The sequence below is a fragment of the Ursus arctos genome, unplaced genomic scaffold (genome assembly GCF_023065955.2).
Source record: "Ursus arctos isolate Adak ecotype North America unplaced genomic scaffold, UrsArc2.0 scaffold_7, whole genome shotgun sequence".
NCBI classification, from domain to species: Eukaryota; Metazoa; Chordata; class Mammalia; order Carnivora; family Ursidae; genus Ursus; species Ursus arctos.
The window spans coordinates 38,601,022-38,615,960 of NW_026623089.1; positions in this window are offsets into that span (position 1 = coordinate 38,601,022).

A 14,939-nucleotide genomic window follows, 5' to 3' on the forward strand; every position below is an offset into this window, starting at 1 on the left:
TTGTGATGTTAAAAATAAGGGAAAGTAAAAATTTCGGATAGCAGTAGCATGGAAATTTGGAGGAAAATGATCAAAAAGAATGTTCTGATATTCTTACATTTTTCAAGTGATGGTATGAGACATTGTTACACATGAATGTTTAATATGCATGTTAAAAAATTTCATGAGTAGGGGCGCCTGGGTGGCTCAGTGGTTAAGCGTCTGCCTTCAGCTCAGGGCGTGATCCCAGGGTCCTGGGACCGAGCCCCACATTGGGCTCCATGCTCCGCTGGGAGCCTGCTTCTTCCTCTCCCACTCCCCCTGCTTGTATTCCCTCTCTCGCTGGCTGTTTTTCTCTCTGTTAAACTGAAAATAAAATTTTTTTTTCATGAGTAATCAAAGGGTGGAAATAGCAATGGAAACGTAAGTGTATATATTCTGAATGATTTAGTGGTCCTAAATAACCAATAGGTCAAAGAAGAAAACAAATGGAAAATCAGAAATTATTTAGCACTGAATAAAAATCAAAGCACAATGTACCAAAACTTATGAGACGCAGCTACAGCAGTGCTTAGAGACAAATCTGTGTCTGTAAATGCCTGTGCTACAGGGCAGGGAGTGGTGGAGGGAAGATCTCAAATCAATAATCTAACCCTCAATCTTAAGACACTGGAGAAAGCAGAACAAACTAAATCTATAAGTAGAAGGAAGGAAATAATAAAGATTAGAGCAGAAAAAAATAAAGAATTAAAAAAAAAGACCTGACACAAAAATCTGGCTTTTTGTAAAGATCAACATAACTGGTGAACCTTTAACTAGTTTGATAAAGGAAAAAGAGAAGCCTCAAATTACTAGAATCAGAAATGAAGGTGGGACATTACTACCAATCTTACAGATATAAAAAGGATTATAAAGGATTGTTATGAGCAACTATTTACCAACAAACAGTGAAAAGGGGAATGTGTTTTGGAGTGTGGTGGCACAGAAACTACTGAGAGACACAAACTACTGAAACTGACTCAAGCTAGAAACCAACCATCTGAATAGACCTATAATAAGTAAAAAGATTAAATGAATAATTTTATAAAACTAACCACCTGGGCTCCTGGTGCCTCAGTCAGTTGAATGTTTGACTCTTGATTTTGGCTCAGGTCATGAATCTCGGGAACGTGGGATTGAGCTTGAGCTCAGCGCAGAGTCTGCTTGTCCCTCTGCCTCTGCTCCTCTCCTTGTGCATGCTCTCTCAGATAGATAGATAGATAGATAGATAGATAGATAGATAGATAAGATCTTAAAAAAAAAAAAACAACCCTAACAGCAAAGATAAGCTCATATTCGTGGATCAAAAGACTTGTTAAGATGGTAGTACTCCCCAAACTGATCTATAAATTCAGTGTAATCCCTATCAGAATCCCAGCTAACTTCTTTATACAAATTGATGAGCTGATTCTAATTCACATGGAATTTCAAGGGAATCAGAATAGCCAAAACAATCCTGAAAAATCTTGAATAGAGTTGGGGCACTCACACTTACAGTTTTAAAACTTCCTAGCACCAAGACAGATACATAGATCAGTATAATGGATAGGGAGTCCGCAAATAATCTCATACATCTACGTTCAACTGATTCTTTGCAAGGGTGCCAACACCATTCAGTGGAGAAAGATAGCCTTTTCAACAATGGTGATGGGCCAACTGGATATTCACATGCAAAAGAATGAAGCTGGAACCTTACCTCACACCCTAAATATAAATTCACTCAAAGTGGATCAAAGACCTAAACATAAAAGCAAAAACTATAAAACTCTGAGAAGAAAATATAGGAGTAAATCCTAATCATCTTGCAGTTCCTCAAAAAAGTAAACATTGATTTGCCATTAGATCCAGGAATTCTACTTTGGTGTTTAGACACAAAAGAAATGAAAGCTGGCACTTGAACAGATATTTGTACAATAGTGTTCACAGTAGCATTAGTCAAAATAGCCAAAAAGTGGAAATAACTCAAATATTCAAGAGATGAGTTGATCAACAAAATGTATATGCATACAGTGGAATATTGTCTAGCTTTAAAAAATAAGGAACTGTGATGTATGCTACAGTGTGGATAATCCTTGAAGACATTATGCTGAGTGAAATAAGCCCTATAAAAAGGACAAATACTGTATGATTCTACTTATATGAGATACCTAGAATTGTCAAATACATCAAGACAGAAAGTAGAAGTGTTTACCAGGGACTAGGGAAGGGGAGCTAGAGAGTTATTGTTTAATGCAGGCAGAGTTTCAGTTTGGAATGATGAAAAAGTTCTGTAGGTGGATAGTGGTGATGGTTGCACAGCAATGTGTATGTACTTACTGCCATCGAAATGCACACTTGAAAAAGGTTGAAATGCTAAACTTATGTATGTTTTACCACAATAAAAAAATTAAAAAATTCTTCATGACCTTGGATTTGATGAAGCATTCTTAAATATGACACCAAAAGTACAAACAGTAAAAGAAAAAAATAGGTTGGACTTCATCAAAATTTAAAACTTTTGGGTTTCAAAAGATACTATGAAGAAAGTGAAAAGCTCTTTAAAAAAGGGGGGGGGGCGCCTGGGTGGCACAGCAGTTGAGCGTCTGCCTTCTGCTCAGGGCGTGATCCCGGTGTTATGGGATCAAGCCCCACATAAGGCTCCTCCGCTATGAGCCTGCTTCTTCCTCTCCCACTCCCCCTGCTTGTGTTTCCTCTCTCGCTGGCTGTCTCTATCTCTGTCGAATAAATAAATAAAATCTTAAAAAAAAAAAAAAAAAGAAAGTGAAAAGACAACTCATAGAATGAGAGAAAATTTTTACAAATCATATCTGATAAGGGAATTGTATATAGAATATACAAATAACTCTTACAACATGATAATAACAAGAAAAATGGTCCAGCTAAAAAGTGGGCAAAGGATCTGAGTGACATTTCTCCAAAGAAGATACAAAAGTGGCAAACAAGCACATGGAAGAATGCTCAACATCATTAGTCATCAAGAAAGTGCAAATCAAAACCACAATGAGATACCACTTCACACCCAGTAGGATGGCTAGAATTGAAAAGTCACATAATAATGGTTGGTAAGGCTGTGGAGAAAATGGAACCCTGACACTCTGCTGCTGGTAATGTAAAAATAGTCCAGCCACTTTGGAAAACAGTTTGTCAGTTCCTCAAACAATTAAACAGAAGGTCACCATATGACACAGTATTCTACTCTAGGGAATAGATCGAGAGAAGTAAAAACACATGTTCACACAGAAACTCGTACATGAACATTTATAGTATTGTTATTCACAATAGTCCCATCATCCATCAATGAATGGTTAGATTAACAAAATGTAGTATATTCCGTACAATTGAATATTATTGACCATAAAAAGCAATGAAGTGGTGATATATGCTACATACTGATATATGGAAACATGTCAAGTGTAAGAAATCACAAAAGACCACATTCTATTCCATTCATGAGAAAATCCAGAATAGGAATATGTATAAAGACAGAAGGTCAATTAGTTGTTGCTTAGGGCTGAAGATAAGGAATGGAAAAATAACAGGATGATAGGAATAGTAGGTTTCTTCTTGAAGTGATGAAAATGTTCTAAAATTGTGGTGATAGTTGCATTTATCTGTGAATACCCTAACAATCATTGAATTGTACAATTAAATGGGTGAATTATATGGTATGTGAATTACATGTCATTGAGGCCATTTAAAATTTTTAAATTCTGAAAAACTGTCTTAGCAGATCAGAGAGCACTATAAAGGGAAGGGACAGTATAGTTTATGGGACTCTTTCCTTCCCCTCCCCTCTCATATAATACTACTAAAAATCCCCCAGACCAAAAAAAGAAAAAGAAAATTCTCCCAGACATATTGTAAAAATTAACAAACTGATTCTAAAATGTATAAAGAGATGCAAAAAAACCTGGAATATACAAAGCAAAGCTGAAGAAAAATAAAGTTGGAGGAGTTAACTACTCAATTTCAAGAGTTATTATAACATTACAGGAATCAAGAGAGTTCGATACTATAATAAAGATCAAGAGATAGCTCAATGGAACAGAATAGAGAACCAGAAATAGACCCTTAATTTATATTATAATTTGAGATTCGACAAAGTTGACTGAAAGGTCCAATGGGGAAAAGAAAGGTTTTCAACAAACATTATTGGAATAACTGGAAACTCATTATGGGAAAAAAAATGAACATTAACCCCTATCTCACAGCAAATATAATACTTCATTTGAGATGGATAAAACCATAAAGCTTTGTTTTTATTTATTTATATTTTAAAGATTTTGGTTTTTTTTAAAGATTTATTTATTTATTACAGAGAGAGAGTGAGTGGGGGTAAGGACATAGGGAGAGGGAGAGAGAATCCTCAAGCAGACTCCCCACCGAGCACAGAGCCTGATGCAGGGCTCTATCCCAAGACCCTGAGATCATGACCTGAGCCAAAACCAAGAATTGGTCACCCAGCCAACAGAGCCACCCAGGTGCCCTTAAAGATTTTCCTTTAAGTAACCTCTCTACCCAATGTGGGGCTTGAACTCACAACCCGTAGGTCAAGAGTCACATGCTCTACTGACTGAGTCAGCCAGGGACCCCCAAACAATGAAGATTTTAAAGGGAAACTTAGAATATTTCATGACTTGCATGTAGGCAAAAATATCCTAGGTAGGTCAAGGAAATATTAAACATAAGAGATAAATTTGATTAATTATACTACCAAAATTGAAAGTTGATGCTCCTCAAAAGACACATAAAAATGAATAGGTAAGCCACAGACTAGAAATAAATATTTGTAGATTTGTATCTGACAAAGGAATAGTATCAAAATATGTGAATTCTGACAACTCAATAGAAAGAAAAACTCAATAAAATTGGGCAGAAGTTTTGAATTTCACCAAAGAAGATGTACAAATGGTTAAAATTAAAAAGACAGATCAATAGAATCCGCCAACATTGGTGGGAGTGTAAAATTATGCAAATACTTTGGATAAAGGTGTTCCACTTTCTTTTAAAGCTCAAGAAAACCTTGTGGCTCATCAATTCCACTCCTCATATTTACCCAGTAGAAAGAAGCACATGTATACAAAAATACCTGCATGCAAATATTCATAGCAGCTTTTCCCCAATACCCTCAAATTGGAAACAACCCTAATAAGTTCATGAGCAGAAGAATAAACACACAATATCTGAGAACACTACTCAGAAATAAAAAGGAATGAATTACCGATAAAAACAATATGGATGAATCTCAAAAACACGCTGAGTGAAATAAACCTATGCAAAAGAGGACATACCATATGGTTCCGTTATAGGAAATCCTAGAACAGGCAAAAGTAGTCCATGGTGAAAAATCAGGACAATGTTGTCTGTGACTAAAGAGGTAGAGGATTTACTGGAAGGGGGCATAAGAAAATTGTCTAGCGTGATGGTGATGTTCGATATCTTGATAGCAGTTTGGGTTACACAGCTGTATGCAATTATTAAGATTTAGCAAATGTATACCAAATACTTGTACATTTCATTTAATGTGTATTTTACATTAAAAATTGTTAAGAAATATTGAGCTCTATTTAATGATATGCGTGATAAAGTACTTAAGGGGAAATGTAGTGATGTGGACAATTTACTTTGAAATTCATCAAAAATAAAATGGATTAATGGATGGCTAGATAATTTTATCAATATGTAATAGGCAAGAATTATAAAATGTCAATCGTAGAATCTAAGTGATAAATATTTGATTGTTGGCTGGAAAATTAAACTTTTCCGTATATTTTAACATCCTCACAAAAATGCTAGAAAAAGGAGGAAGAATGACTTTTGAAGCCTGAATGGTAAAAAGAAAAAATAAACAAGAGAGGGAAATGTAGGATCTTGGAAGACAAAGGAACCAAAAAGTCAAAGGTTTGTGAAATTCCCCCTCACACATACATCCTTTCCCCAAGCTATCTATTAAGGAAAATATACTTAGCTACATTGACAGTGAGGGAGGGGATTCTTGAGGTAGGAATCTTGTAATCCAACCCCACCTAACAATTCTATTTGTGGAATTCATATACATAAGTAGTTTTCATCTATACAGAGCTACAATGAGAATAAAATAGAAGAGAATCAGAATATTTCAGCCGATGAAAACCTCTCTAAAACCATGAAAGAGAAAAAAAAAAAACCCGTAACATAACATTACAATCTGTATTAACCTAAAGTAAGCACATAAAGATTTGAAAAAAATCTTGGATCAGTAATTCAAAACTTAAAAAGAGAAATAGCCAAAGAAAATAAAGTGAAACAAGAGTTGATCAAATTCAGGAATAAAAGGGAAGAAAAATATAAAGTCATCAGAAATGAAGACAAAATTTCGAAGTGCTCAGGGAGAACATGGTCAAACGGAAATTTTATAAAGGTTATTGAAAAGAAGATTCCTTGAGGACTATTGAGGAAAATAACCAAGAATATATTTTTTTTAAGGGGCACCTGGGTGGCTCAGTCAGTTAAGCGGCTGCCTTCAGCTCAGGTCATGATCCCAGGACTGAGCCCTGCATCAGGTTCCCTGCTCAGCAGGGAGTCTGCTTCTCTCTTTCCCTCTCCCCTCCCCCTTCCCCGCTCATGCTCTCTCGCTCTTTCTCTCAAATAAATAAATAAAATCTTTTAAAAGAGAATTTTTTAAAATCTTAATTCCAGTGTAGTTAACATACAATGTTATATGTTTCTGGTGTACAATATAGTGATTTGACAATTCTTTTTTCTTTTAAGATTTTATTTATTTATTTGTCAGAGAGACAAAGAGAGAGCACAAGCAGGGGAAGTGGCAGACAGAGGGAGAAGCAGGCGCCCCGCTGAGCAAAGAGCCCGAGGCGGGATTCCATTCCAGGACCCAGGACCCTGGCATCACAACCTGAGCCAAAGGCAGACACTTAACCAACTGAGCCACTCAGGTGTCTGTGACTTAGCAATTCTATACATTACTCAGTGCTCATCATGGTAAGTGTACCATTAATCCCTTCCACCTATTTCACCCAACCCCCCACATACCTCCCCTCTGGTAACCATCTGTTTGTTCTTTATAGTTAACAGTCTGTTTTTTGGTTAATCTCTTTTTTTCCTTTGTTTCTTAAATTCCACACATGAGTGAAATCATATAGTATATGTCTTTCTCTCACTGACTTATTTTACTTAGCATTATACCCTCTAGACTCATCCATGTTGTTCCCAACGTCAAGTTTCGTTCTTTTCATGGCTGAGAAATATTCCATTGTATATATACCATATCTTCTTTATCCATTCATCTGTTGATGACCCCTTGGGTTGCTTCCATATTTTTGCTGTTGTAAATAATGTTGCAATAAACATAGGGGTACATATGTCCTTCTGAATTAGTGTTTTCATATTCTTTGGGTAAATAACCAGTAGTGGAATGACTGGATCATATGGTAATTCTATTTTTAACTTTTTAAGGCACCTCCATAGTGTTTTCCACAGTGGCTCCACCAGTTTCCATTCCCCCCAACAACGCACAAAGGTTCCTTTTTCTCCGCATTTTCACCAACACTTGTTGTTTGTTGTGCTTTTGATTTTAGCTATTCAGACAGTTGTGAGGTAATAACTCATTGTAGTTTTAATTTGCATTTCCCTGGTGATGAGTGATATTGGATATCTTTTCATGTGTCTATTGGCCATCTGTATGTCTTATTTAGAGAAATGTCTGTTCATGTCTTCTGCCTATTTTTAATTGGATTATTATTTTTTTTTTTTGGTGTTGAGTTGTATAAGTTCTTTATATATTTTGGATACTAACCCTTTATTGGATATGTCACTTGCAAATATATTCTCCCATTCGGTAGGTTGTCTTTAGTTTTGTTGATTGTTTCCTTTGCCGTTCAGAAGCTTTTTATTTTGATGTAGTCCCAATAGCTTATTTTTGCTTTTATTTCCCTTGCCTCAGGAGACATATCTAGAAGGATGTTGCTATGACCAATGTCAGGGAATTTACTGCCTGTTCTCTTTTCTAGGATTTTTATGGTTTAATGTCTCACATTTAGATCTTTAATTTATTTTGAGTTTGTTTTTGTGTATGGTGTGAGAAAGTGATCCGGTTTTATTCTTCTGCACATAGCTGTCCAGTTTTCCCAATGCCGTTTGTTGAAGGGACTTTTCCCCATTGCATATTCTTGCCTCCTTTGCTGTAGATTATTGACCATATAGTCGTGAGTTTCTTTCTGGACTCTCTGTTCTATTCTGTTGACCTATTAGTCTATTTTTATACCATATTGGGTTTTTTAAAGAAGATTTTATTTATTTATTTGAGAGAGAGAGAGAGAATGCAAACATGAGCAGAGGGAGGGGCAGAGGAACAAGTAGACTCCCTGCTGAGAGGGGAGTCCAACATGGGGCTCTATTCTAGGACCCTGAGATCATGACCTGAGCCAAAGGCAGATGCTTAACCTACTGAGCCACCCAGGTGCCCCCAGTACCATACTGTTTTGATTACTACTTTGTAATATATCTTGATATCTGAGATTGTGATGCCTCCAGTTTTGTTCTTCTTTTTCAAGATTGCTTTGAATATTCGAGGTCTTCTGTGGTTCCATACAAATTTTAGGATTATTTGTTCCGGTTCTGTAAAAATATGCCTTTGGTGTTTTGATAGGGGTTGCATTCAATTTGTAGATTGCTTTGGGTGGTATGGATATTTAATGTTTGTTCTTCCAATCCATAAGCATGGAATATCTTTCCATTTGTCTGTGTTGTCTTCAATTTCTTTCATCAGTTTATAATAGTTTTCAGAGTACAGGGATTTCACCCCCTTGGTTAAGATTATAACTTAGTATTTTATTATTTTTGGTGCAATTTCTTAATTTCTCTTTCTGCTACTTCACTATTAGTGTATAGAAATGCAACTGGTTTCTGTATATTGATTTTGTATCCTGCCACCTTACTAAATTCATTTCTCAGTTCTGGTAGTTTTTTGTGGAGTCTTTTGGGTTTTCTGTGTATAGTATCATGTCATCTGCAAAAAATGAAAGTTTGACTTCTTCCTTACCACTTTGGATGGTATTTTTATTTTTCAGTGTTGTCCAATTGCTGTGACTAGGACTTCCAGTACTATGTTGAGTTAAACTGGTGAAAATGGATATCTTTGTCTTGTTCCTTACCTTAAGGGAAAAGCGCTCAGTCTTTTCCCATTGAGTATGATGTGCATTCTGGGTTTTTCATATATCACCTTTATTTTGTTGAGGTGTTTTCCCTCTAAGCCTACTTTGTTGAGAATTTTTATTGTGAAGCTATGTTGTACCTTGTCAAATGCTTTTTTATGCATCTATTGAGATGATCATATGGTTTTTATCCTTTCTCTTATTGATATGATGTATCACATTGATTGATTTGTGGATACTGAACCACCGTTGTATCCAGGAATAAATCCCACTTGATTGTGGTGAATGCATCTGGTTCTGGACTTTGTTGGGAGTGTTTTGATTACTGAATCAATTTCTTTGCTGGTAATTGGTCTGTTCAAATTTTCTATGTCTTTCTGATTCCAGTTTTGGAGGTCTTATGTTTCTAAGAATTTATCCATTTCTTCTAGGTTGTCCAATTTGTTGGCTTATGATTTTTCATAATATTCTCTTATAGTCCTTTGTATTTCTGTGGTGTCAGTTGTTATTTTTCCTCTTTCATTTCTGATTTTGTTTATTTGAGTCCTGTCTCTGTCTCTGTGTCTCTCTGTTCTTTTATGAGTCTGGCTCTCAATTTTGTTGATCTTTTCAAAGAACCAGCTCCTGGTTTCATGGATCTGTTCTATTGGTTTTTTTTAGTTTCTATTCATTTTCTCTCTGCTCTAATCTTTATTATTTCCTTCCTTCTAGTGGTTTTGGGTTTTATTTGTTCTTTTTCTGGCTCCTTTAGGTGTAAGGTTGGGTTGTTTATTTGAGATTTGTCTTGCTTCTTGATGTAGGCCTGTATTACTATAAACATCCCTCTTAGAACAGCTTTTGTTGAACCACAAAGACTTCGGACTTTCATTTTCATTTTCATTTGGATTTTCATTTTCATTTGTCTCCATGTATTTTTTTTTAATTTCCTATTTCATTTCTTGGTTTACCCACTCATTGTTTAGTGGTATGTTATTTAACCTCCATGTATTTGTGTTCTTTCCAGATTTTTCCTTGTGGTTGATTTCATAATGTAGTTGGAAAAGATCCATGATATGACTTCAATCTTCTTGAATTTGTTGAGATTTATTTTGTGGCCTAACATATGATCTATTCTGTTCCATGAATGTTCCATATACACCTGAAAAGAATGTGTATTCTGCTTCTTTAGGATGGAATGTTCTGAATATATCTGATAGATCCATCTGCTCCAATGTGTCATTCAAAGTCATGTTTCTCTTCTGATTCTGCTTGGATGATCTATTCATTGAAGTAAGTGGGGTAATAAAATCCCCTACTATTATTGTATTACTACCAATTACTTTCTTCATGTTTATTATTAGCTGCTTTATGTATTTGGGTGCTCCCATGTTAGGTACATAAATATTTACAATTGTTATATCTTTTTGTTGGACTGTTACCTTTATGATTATGTAGTATCCTTCTTTGTCTCTTGTTATAGTCTTTGTTTTAAAGTCTATTTTGTTCAATATAAGTATTGCTACCCTGGCTTTCTTTTCACTTCCGTATACATGATAACTGCCTTTCTTTTTTTTTTTAATGTCTTTTTATTATATTATGTTAGTCACCATACAGTACATCCCTGGCTTCCGATGCAAAGTTCGATGATTCATTAGTTGCATATAACGCCCAGTGCACCATGCAATACGTGCCCTCCTTACTACCCATCACCGGTCTATCCCATTCCCCCACCCCCCTCCCCTCTGAAGCCCTCAGTTTGTTTCTCAGAGTCCATAGTCTCTCATGCTTCATTCCCCCTTCTGATTACCCCCCTTTCTTTATCCCTCTCTTCTCCTACCAATCTTCCTAGTTCTTATGTTCCATAGATGAAAGAAATCATATGATAATTGTCTTTCTCTGCTTGACTTATTTCACTTAGCATTATCTCCTCCAGTGCCGTCCATGTTGCAGCAAATGTTGAGAACTCGTTCTTTCTGATAGCTGAGTAATATTCCATTGTATATATGGACCACATCTTCCTAATCCAGTCATCTGTTGAAGGGCATCTCGGTTCCTTCCACGATTTAGCTATTGTGGACAATGCTGCTATGAACATTGGGGTGCATATGGCCCTTCTCTTCACTACGTCTGTATCTTTGGGGTAAATACCCAGTAGTGCAATGGCTGGGTCATAGGGTAGCTCAATTTTTAACTTTTTAAGGGACCTCCACACTGTTTTTCAGAGTGGCTGCACCAACCTGCATTCCCACCAACAATGTAGGAGGGATCCCCTTTCTCCACATCCTCTCCAGCAATTGCTGCTTCCTGCCTTGTTAATTTTTGCCATTCTAACTGGCGTAAGGTGATATCTTAGTGTGGTTTTGATTTGAATTTCCCTGATGGCTAATGATTTTGAACATTTGTTCATGTGTCTGTTAGCCATTTGTATGTCATCATTGGAAAAGTGTCTGTTCATGTCTTCTGCCCATTTTATGATTTGTTTATTTGTTTCTCGCATATTGAGTTTGAGAAGTTCTTTGTAGATCTTGGATACCAGTCTTTTATCTGTAGCATCATTTGCAAATATAGTCTCCCATTCCGTGGGCTGCCTCTTAGTTTTTTTGACTGTTTCCTTGGCTGTGCAGAAGCTTTTTATCTTGATGAAGTCCCACAAGTTCATTTTATCTTTTGTTTCTTTTGCCTTTGGAGATGTGTCTTGAAAAAGGTTGCTTTGGCCGATATCGTAGAGGTTGCTGCCTATGTTCTCCTCTAGGATTTTGATGGATTCCTGTCTCACATCGAGGTCTTTCATCCATTTGGAGTTTATCTTTGTGTATGGTGTGAGAGAGTGGTCAAGTTTCATTCTTTTGCATGTAGCTGTCCAATTTTCCCAGCACCATTTATTGAAGAGACTGTCTTTTTTCCACCAGATGTTTTTTCCTGCTTTATCAAAGATTAGTTGCCCAAAGAGCCGAGAGTCCATTTCTGGGTTCTCTATTCTGTTCCATTGGTCTATGTGTCTGTTTTTGTGCCAGTACCATGCTGTCTTTGTGATCACAGCTTTGTAGTACAGCTCGAAATCCAGCATTATGATGCCCCCAGCTTTGTTTTTCCTTTTCAACAATTCCTTGGCGATTCGGGGCCTTTTCTGGTTCCATACAAATTTAAGGACTATTTGTTTCAGTTCCTTGAAAAATGTCATCGGTATTTTGATTGGGATAGCCTTGAAAGTGTAGATTGCTCTGGGTAGCATGGACATTTTAACTATGTTAATTCTTCCGATCCATGAGCATGGAATATTTTTCCATCTTTTTGTGTCTTCCTCAATGTCTTTCAAGAGTGATTTATAGTTTCTAGAATATAGGTCCTTTACGTCTCTGGTTAAGTTAATTCCAAGGTAAAGTATGGTTTTTGGTGCTATTGTAAATGGGATGGATTCCCTAATTTCTCTTTCTTCAGTCTCATTATTCGTGTATAGAAATGCAACTGATTTCTGAGCATTGATTTTGTATCCTGCCACATTACTCTATAACTTCTAATAGTTTGGGAGTGGATTCTTTTGGGTTTTCCATATACAGTATCATGTCATCTGCGAAGAGAGACAGTTTGACTTCTTCTTTGCCAATTTGGATACATTTTATCCCTTTTTGTCATCTGATTGCTGTTGCAAGGACTTCTAGTACTATGTTGAATAATAGTAGCGAGAGTGGGCATCCTTGTCGTGTTCCTGATCTTAAGGGAAAGGCTTCCAGCTTTTCCCCATTGAGAATAATATTTGCTATAGGCTTTTCATAGATGGCTTTTATGAGCTTGAGAAATGTACCCTCTATTCCTACACTCTGAAGGGTTTTAATCAGGAAAGATGCTGTATTTTGTCAAATGCTTTTTCTGCATCTATTGAGAGAATCATATGATTTCTGAATTTTTGTTTCTGGATAAAATCTAAGACACTGATAGATTTGCGAATGTTGTACCACCCTTGCATCCCAGGGATGAATCCCACTTGGTCATGATGGATAATCCTTTTAATGTACAGTTGGATTCTATTAGCCAGGATCTTGTTGAGGATTTTGGCATCCATATTCATTAGGGAAATCAGTCTGTAATTCTCCTTTTTGATGGAGTCTTTGCCTGGTTTGGGGATCAAGGTAATATTGGCCTCATAGAATGAGTTTGGTAGCTTTCCTTCTGTTTCTACTTTTTTGAAATAGCTTTAGGAGAATAGGTATTATTTCTTCTTTGAATGTTTGGTAGAATTCCCCAGGAAAACCATCCGAGCCTGGAGTTTTATTTTTTGGAAGGTTGTTTATCACTGACTCAATCTCTTTGTAATTAATTGGCCTGTTTAAAAAATCAATTTCTTCCTGTTTCAGTCTTGGTAGTTTATAGGTTTCCAGGAAGTCCTCCATCTCTTCCAGATTGCTTAATTTATTGGCATGAAACTGTTGATAAAAGTTTCTAATAATCCTTCCAATTTCATTGGTGTTGGTTGTGACCTCTCCTTTTTCATTCATAATTTTATTAATTGGGTCCTTTCTCTATTCTTTTGGATAAGTCTTGCCAGAGGTCTGTCAATTTTATTAATTCTCTCAAAGAACCAGCTTCTAGTTCTGTTGATCTGCTCTACTGTACTCCTGGTTTCTAATTCGTTGATTTCTGCTCTAATCTTGGTCAACTGCTTCCTCGTGAGTGGATTAGGCCTGTCCCTCTGTTGCTGTTCCAGCTTCTTGAGGTGAGAATATAAAAACTGCATTTTAGATTTTTCTATTCTTTTGAGTGAGGCTTGGATGGCTACGTATTTCCCCCTTAGGACTGCTTTTGCAGTATCCCATAGGTTTTGGACCGTAGTGTTTTCATTCTTGTTGGTCTCCATAAATTGTTTAAATCGATTTTTGATTTCCTGGTTTATCTGCCTTTCTGTCCTTCACTTTCAATCTACATGTGTCTTTAGGTCTGAAATGAGTCTCTTGTAGGCAGCATATACATGGGTCTTGCTTTTTTATTCATTCCAATACCCTGTGTCTTTTGATTGGAGCATTTAGTCCATTTACATTGGAAGTATTTATTACAGATATATACTTATTGCCATGTTCTTACTTGTTTTTTGGTTGTTTTTATAGTTCTGTTCTGTTCCTATCTTCTCTTCCTCTCTTTTCCCATGGTTTGCTGGCTTTCTATAGTGATATACTATAACCAAGAACATCTAAAATGAGGTTAAGAAAGTAAAAATAGATCAAAGAGAAGATGGTTTCAATAGAAGATAGGCCAAAAGTTCCCAAATACATGTATTAGGAATCCATGAAGGAGAAAAACAACAACAACAAAAAGGGAACAGAACTAATATTTGAAACTATAATCCAAGAAAACTTTCCAGAGATAAATTAAAGCTTGAATTAACATATTGAAAAGGCCCACCAGGTACCATGTAAAATTGACTTACAATGATCTTCTCTAAGATAAATTTTAGTAGAAGTATTAGACTTTGAAATGAGATGTTTTTAGAGCCTCCTGGTCTGGAAAGAACAATTTATGAGAGCAAGAGAATTAGACTGACATCAGACTTCCCAAAAGAAACATAGAACCAAGTTATGAGTGGAACAGTATTTAAAAATAAACTCAGATTTCACCTAAGTCACAAAAAGATAGACCACCCTAAATGTAAAAAAATAAACAGAAACAACTTTATATCTAGCCAATCTGTCTTTCAAGAATTAATGCTATAGAAAAACACTTTTAAATTCGCAGGAACTCAGGCTTCTATGCACATGGGCACTTGGTTTATAAGCAGAGGGGAAAAAGTTGTTTTTTGAATAA